A 7,915-nucleotide genomic window follows, 5' to 3' on the forward strand; every position below is an offset into this window, starting at 1 on the left:
ACGTCTGCTGACGAGGTCAAAGGCTTTGGTGCGATCTATGAAAGCAACGTAGAGGGGCATCTGTTGTTCACGGCATTTCTCCTGTAGCTGGTAAAGGGAGAACAGCATGTCAATGTTGGATCTCTCTGCTCGAAAGCTACTCTGTGCTTCAGGGTAGACACGCTCAGCCAGCTTCTGGAGCCTGTTTAAAGCGACTCGAGTGAAGACTTTCCCCACTATCCTGAACAGGGAGATTCCACGGTAATTGTTGCAGTCACCGCGGTCACCCTTGTTCTTATAGAGGGTGGTGATATTGCCATCGTGCATGTCCTGTGGTACTGCTCCCTCGTCCCAGCACAGGCAAAGCAGTTCGTAGAGTGCTGGAAGTATAGCAGGCTTGGTACTCTTGATTACTTCAGGGTAATGCTGTGCTTCCCAGGTGCTTTTCTGCTGGCTAGAGAATGAATGGCATCACTGAGTTCCGATTTTGTTGGCTCTACGTCCAGCTCAGACTGGCAGAGACAGGGCTGCATTGAGGGGGGTCTCAGTGACAACATTTTCCCTGGAGCACAGTTCTAGGTAGTGCTCCACCCAGCGGTCCATTTACTTCCGTTGGTCAGTGATTATGTCCCCTGATTTAGATTTGAGGGTGGCGATCTTCTTGATGGTTGGCCCAAATGCTCTATTAATGCATTCCTCTGATGTTTCCAGTGTCAGAGGCCAGCTGAATATGACTGCATAGGTGTTGCCAGAAGTCATTTGCACAGTGCCTGGCTGTTCTTTGTGCAGCGCTTCTGGCTGCTTTAAGAGCTACGGATGTTAACTCGCTGGGGGCTTTCTTGTAGTTCAACAGTGCAATGCGCTTAGCGGCTATGACAGGTCCCAGCTCTTCAAAGTGAAATTGAAACCAGTCTGCATTCTGCTTCACACGTATGCCAAAGTTGATCATAGCTGAGTCATAGATGACATCTCTGATGTGGGCCCACTTGGTCTCTGCATCCCCTGTAGGAGTATTTTGAAGGACTTTATCAAGTGAATTTAGAAACTTACAAAACAGCTGTGGATAAGAAATTCTGCTCGTGTTGATGCGCGGGCGGCCCTTCCACTTGGAGTGATGCAGCTTCTTTGGTTTGAGTCTAACCTTGCTGCATACCACACACTGCACACCACACACATCCTTGTCCACTCAACACAGTATTGGACTGGCATTAAAGTAAGCTTGTTTGCAGCTTGCTGTGAAATGGCATGAGACTGACAACTCTTGGTGTGAAATAGAACTGCAAGAGGGAAATTGATTGAAAATAAAAAGGTCGGTGGGAATGTAAGCTGTGAGGGGGATATAAAGGGCCGGATTTTATTTGGTTCACTCCCCCCGAGATTCAGGCCCTGCTCCAATTCTGGTCTTTTGAGCATCGCTGATTTTTATCGCTCCACCGCTGGCAACTGTGCCATCAGCTGTCCAGGCCCGAAGCCTGAGATTTCCCTCCCTGAACTCTCTGCCTCTCGACCTCTCTTCCCTCCTTTAAAACACTCATGGAAGCCTACTTCTGTGACCAAGCTTTTGGCCATCGGCTCTAATACGGTCTTGTGTGGCTTGGGGTCCAAATTTGCTTTCCGACACTCCTGTGAAGTGCCATGGGACGCTGTATTACGTTAAAGGTGCTCTATAAATTTACACACAAGTTGTTGTTGTTTTTGGTCTGGAATGTATTGCCTGAGATGATGGTGGAAGGAGACTCAATCGTAAGGTTGAAAAGGGAATTTCGATAAATAGTTGAAAGGAAATGAAAGAGCTGCCACAGGCATGATGGGCCGCCCTGGTTGGAGATGTCGTCGTCGTCATCCTTCCTTCTATGCGAGATGATGGACTTGCAGCAAATCCATCGGTGATGGGATAGTTTCCCATGGTGCACTTTGTTTGATAGCTGAAGAGGTCAATCTGTGAGAGGCAGGTTCTTCCACAAGTGACACATATGAGGTGGGATTATCAGGTGTCGCTGTTTTCCATGTTGGCACCTGCTGCAAGCTGCTGTCGTCACTGATTGTCATGGTGACGCACACACCAGTCCAGGGGTAATATCACCATTTCCCTCTGTTGTTGGCCATTGTCTCCCATGTGTGAAAATCGATGTTTCGGGCCTTCATGTCCTGCTTGCAGGCATCCTTGAAGTGGGGCTTAGGGCATCCAACTGGTCTTCTGTCTCCGGCGACCTCCCCATACAGAATACCCTTGGGAATGTGTCATCTTCCATCCTGCGAACGTGCCTGAGCCAGCAAAGTCACCTCTGCTTGACGAGTGTGAGCATACTCGGGAGATTTGCTTTTGAAAGCATTGTTACATTTGTGATTTTGTCCAGTGTTTATTTGCGCAGTGTCTCACTGTCTTTTGCACAACTGCCTTGGCTAATTTCAAGTCATATAATGTTCTGGCTGCTGGTTTGATGTTGTGCATCAGGTCGGTTCTGCTTTTTGCTTCAATAACAGATGTCATCTCTGCTGAGTAGGTGGGGAAGAGACAGTTGCCCACCTCCTTCTGGAATGTGTCTTTGCAAAGCAGGTATGGAAAGAGATGCAGTGTTTTTTGTCAAGGTTCATCCCAAGCAGCTCTGTAACACAGGAGTCTGTGCTCTACGGGCTGTTCCCAGGGACGCACACCGAGACAAACATCAACTGCTGCTGGAGGACTATCAATTCGGTGAAAGACACTCTTTGGTCTGCCCTAAACTTGCTGGTCTTCCAGCGCAAAATGTTGTCCACAACCGAGTGTTGCAGACTGGCACATTCCAAGGTCCAGGACTACGTGCTGAGGGACGCACTAAAGCTTGGGGTAGCTGCTGCAAAGGCTTAATGGAGAAAGACCATTGTGTAAGGTCCTCCCGCCATAGTGAACTAAGGAACTGGACCCATGGGAAACCCATCGGGCTGTATACACCAAATATGGTGTTGCTGTAAAATGTACATGGCAGGTAAAATGGAATGGAAGGTTTGTGAGGCAACTCACTCGTCTATTAAAGAAAACTGATTTTCTTTCACACTTTTTGGAATATCATAGAGTCATGGAGAGATACAGCACTAAAACAGGCCCTTCGGCCCACCGAGTCTCTGCTGACCCCAATCACCAATTTCCACTAATCTGACATTAATCCCATATTCCCTACCACATCCCCACCTTCCCTCAATTCGCCTACCACCTACCAACACTCGGGGCAATTTACAATGGCCAATTTACCTATCAACCGGCAAGTCTTTGGCTGTGGGAGGAAACCCGAGCACCCGGCGAAAACCCACGTGGTCACAGGGAGAACTTGCAAACTCCACACAGGCAGTACCCAGAACTGAACCCGAGTCGCTGGAGCTCTGAGACTGCAGTGGTTTTTTCCAGATTTTTATGAATAAATTATATTTTGGAAAAACAAAATTCTTAATGAAGGAGACGCAGTCGATGGGTGCACCTCCTTCGCTATCTTTCACCACCACCCTAACGGTGTTACGCACCCCTGGCCTGGAGCTCTGGTGTTGGTTGCAGCTATTTTTACTTGACGTTTTCCTGGGACAATTACTAAATCCTCAACTGACAGGGAAACCACCACCACGGTAGATCTATAATCCCAAAGGGCGGAATGCCCGAAATACGGTGCTGAAACCACCTCCCACCCCCTCAAAAAAACACAAAAACAGCACCTGCATTATCAAACGCCACTGATCACGGTCTCTCCCCTGCCAGCTAAGTCCAAGCATTGAGGTGGAGAAGTGCGTACTTGGAGCTGCGTAGAAACGAGCACGAGTGTTTATAGCAAAAAATATTTGGGAGCAGAAACACTGTCCAGCAACAGCTAGTAAATTCTATTTTTGATTCATATAATCAGGGGTGAGCTCAAAAGCAGACCCCCAACTATCACAAATTCCGCAGTTGAGTATCCCACATTTGAAGACAGCGCAGGCATCAGCAAACCCACAGGACAATAGGTTAGCCTCATCCTGGGAGAACTTTTTTCTTTATTTCCAAAATATACTTTATTCATAAAAATCTGTAAAAATTACATTCCCAAACAGTTTAAAACAGCATCAAGTCAAAAAATACAAACAGTGCAAAGGTGATCAGTTTCCTTCTATACAATCATGAGTTGCCTCACAACTCTTCCATTGCATTGTCCTTTTACATTTACAGCACACAGAATTTTCCCGATACAGTTCGAGGGGTTTCCCATGGATCCAGCCCCTCAGTTCAACTTGGTGGGCGGACCTTACACTGTGGTCTTTCCCCATTGAGCCTTTACTGCGGCTGCCCCAAGCTTAAGTGCGCCCCTCAGCACGTAGTCCTGGACCTTGAGCCAGTCTGCAACATTCGATCACAGACAACTCTTTGCACTGGAAGAGCAGCAAGTTTCGGGCAGACCAAAGGGCATCTTTTGCTGAATTGTTAGTCCTCGAGCAGTCGTGGATGTTTGTATCAGTGTGCGTCCCTGGGAACACCCCGTAGAGCACAGACTCCTGCGTGACTGAGCTGCTTGGAATGAACCATGACAAAAACCACTACTTTTTTTTCCCAAAATATACGTTATTCATAAAAATCTGTAAAAATTACATTGTCAAACAGTTTCAAACAGCACCAAAAAATACAAACATTGCAAGGGAGATCAGTTTCCTTCAATACTATCATGAGTTTCTTCACAACCCTTCCATTTCACAATTGTCATGCCAATTACAGTTTTACATGAACAGCAAATAAAAATATTAACGATACAGTTCGAGGGGTTTCCCATGGATCCAGCCCCTCAGTTCAGCTTGGTGGGGGGACCTTACACTGTGGTCTTTCCCCATTGAGCCTTTGCTGCGGCTGCCCCAAGCTTTAGTGCGTCCCTCAGCACGTAGTCCTGGACCTTGGAATGTGCCAGTCTGCAACATTCACTGGTGGACAACTCTTTGCGATGGAAGACCAGCAAGTTTCGGGCAGACCAAAGGGCGTCTTTCACCGAATTGATAGTCCTCCAGCAGCGGTTGATGTTTGTCTCGGTGTGCGTCCCTGGGAACAGCCTGTGGAGCACAGACTCCTGTGTTGCGGAGCTGCTTGGGATGAACCTCGACAAAAACCACTGCATCTCTTTCCACACCTGCTTTGCAAAGACACATTCCAGGAGGAGGTGGGCGACCGTCTCTTCCCCACCACAGCCAACGCGGGGGCACTGGGCGGAACGGGCGAGACTTCGGGTGTGCATGAAGGATCTGACGGGAAGGGCCCTTCTCACCACCAGCCAAGCTACGTCTTGGTGCTTGTTTGAAAGTTCTGGTGATGAGGCATTCGGCCAACTGACTTTGACGGTCTGCTCGGGGAATCATCCGACAGCATCCACCATCTCCTTTTCCCGTAGGGCCTTGAGGACATTCCGTGCAGACCACTGCCTGATGGACCGGTGGTCAAAGGCGTTTTCCCGCAGAAACTGCTCCACGAAGGATAGGTGGTACGGCACGGCCCAACTGCATGGAGCGTTCCGCGGCAATGTGCCCAGGCCCATCCTTCGCAACACCGGCGACAGATAGAAGCTCAGCACGTAGTGACACTTGGAGTTTGCGTACTGGAGATCTACACACAGCTTGATGCAGCCGCACACGAAGGTAGTCATCAGGATGAGGGCCACGTTGGGTACATTTTTCCCGCCCTTGTCCAGAGGTTTGGACATCGTGTCCCACTGGACCCGGTCCATTTCAGATCCCCCAGATGAAGCAGAAAATGGCTCGGGTGACTGCCACGGCGCAGGTGTGGGGTATGGGCCAGACCTGCGCCATGTCGAGCAACAACGTGAGCGCCGCGCACCTGATGACCAGGTTCTTACCCACAATGGAGAGAGATCGCTGCCTCCACATGCCCAACTTTTGTCGTACCTTGGCTACTCGCTCCTCCCATGTTTTGGTGCACGCCCCGGCCCTTCCAAACCATATCCCCAGCACCTTCAGGTAATCTGACCTGACGGTGAAGGGGACAAAGGATCGGTCAGCCCAGTTCCCAAAGAACATGGTCTCGCTCTTGCCGTGGTTAACTTTGGCTCCCGAGGCCAGTTCGATCTGGTCGCAGATGCTCATCAGTCTGCACATGGACAGCCGATCCGAGCAGAAGACGGCGACGTCATCCATGTACAGGGAGGTTTTAACCTGAGTGCCTCCGCTGCCTGCGATTGTCACCCCTCTTATGCTCGCATCCTTCCTAATAGACTCAGCAAAGGGTTCAATACAGCAAACAGACAAGTCTGGGGAGAGAGGACAGCCCCGTATGACTCCAGATTGGATCGGGAAACTTTCCAATTCCCACCCGTTGATTGAGACTGCGCTACTGATGTTTGTGTCGAGCAGTTTGATCCAATTGCAGATTCCCGCCCCAAACCCCATTTTGGAAAGCACGTCCATCATGTAGGTGTGCGATATCCTGTCAAAAGCCTTCTCCTGGTCCAGGCTGATGAGGCAGGTGTCCACCCTCCTGTCCCGTACTTAGGCGAACTTGTAGCGCGAGACTATCAGAGATCTTCCTGCCGGGTCCAGTACAGGTCTGATCGGGGTGAATCACCAACTCCAGAGCAGATTTGACTCGACTGGCTATGACTTTGGACAGAATCTTGTAGCCAACATTAAGCAGTGAGATGGGCCGCCAATTTCTGATTTCCGCCCTCTCCCCCTTCTGCTTCTAAATGAGGGTGATGATGCCTTTCCTCATGGATTCTGACATGCTGCCGGCCAGGAGCATACTCTCGTATACTTCCAGCAGGTCCGGGCCGACCCAGTCCCATTGGGCCGAGTACAATTCGACCAGTCAGCTGTCGCTCCCGTGAGTTTTACTCATCTCGAAGGACTCGACGGCCTTTGTCAGCTCGTCCAGAGTTAGCGGCTTGTCCAATCTCTCCCTCCTGCTGTCATCTAAGACCTCTGTGATAGATGACAGGAAGGACTGGGAGGCTCTGCTGTCTGTGGGCTTCGCGTCATACAGCCCAGCATAAAAGGATTTGCTGATCCTTAGTATGTCGGACTGCGAAGACGTTACCGAGCCATCCTCTTCCTTCAGGCTGCTGATAACAGAGCTCTCTCTGTGTACCTTTTGGAAGAAGTAACGCGGGCACATCTCATCCTGCTCGATGGAGCGGACTCTGGACCGGAATATGATCTTGGAGGCCTCCTTGGCAAAGAGCGAGGCCTGCTGGCTCTTCACCTCTTGGATGTCCTCTTTGACCTCGACCCCCATTGACTGAAACCGGAGTCGATTTTGCATAATTTTCTGGAGTCGGGACATTTCCCTCTGTCTCTCTCTCGCCCTCTGAACACCTTTGTGGATGAAGAACCTCTTGATGTTCTCCTTGATCGCTTCCCACCAGTGAACTGGAGACTCAAAGCGGGGTTTCACGGTCCTCCAACCCTTGTAATCCCTTTTGAGTTCCTCAACGTTCTCTGGGGTCAGCAGTGTAGCATTGAGTTTCCACGTCCCTCTGCCAACCCGCTGGTCATCCTGTAAGTGACAGTCGGCCAGTAAGAGGCAGTGGTCGGAGAAGAACACCGGCTTGACGTCTTTGGATCCGACCGTGACAGCATGGGACACAAACAGGAAGTCAATCCTGGAAAGGGCAGACCCGTCGGATCTTGACCATGTGTATCTGCGCTGCGCTCCGTCTGCAGGTTTGCTGAAGACGTCGTGCAGTTTTGCATCTTTAACTGTTTCTATTAGGAATCTGGACGCAGCGTCCAGTGTGCTGTCATCACTGCCGGATCGTCCAGCCGCATCGATGATCCAGTTGAAGTCACCGCCTAGGATGACCGGCCTGGACGTCGCCAGCAGCAGTGGGAGCTGCTGGAAGACGGTCAGCCGCTCGCTGCGTTGTACCGGGGCGTCGACGTTGATCAACCGGAGCGGAGCGTTGTTGTCCATCACGTCTGCTACGAGGAGGCGACCACCCACCAC

Source organism: Heterodontus francisci, unplaced genomic scaffold (assembly GCF_036365525.1).
Source record: "Heterodontus francisci isolate sHetFra1 unplaced genomic scaffold, sHetFra1.hap1 HAP1_SCAFFOLD_421, whole genome shotgun sequence".
Taxonomy (NCBI): Eukaryota; Metazoa; Chordata; class Chondrichthyes; order Heterodontiformes; family Heterodontidae; genus Heterodontus; species Heterodontus francisci.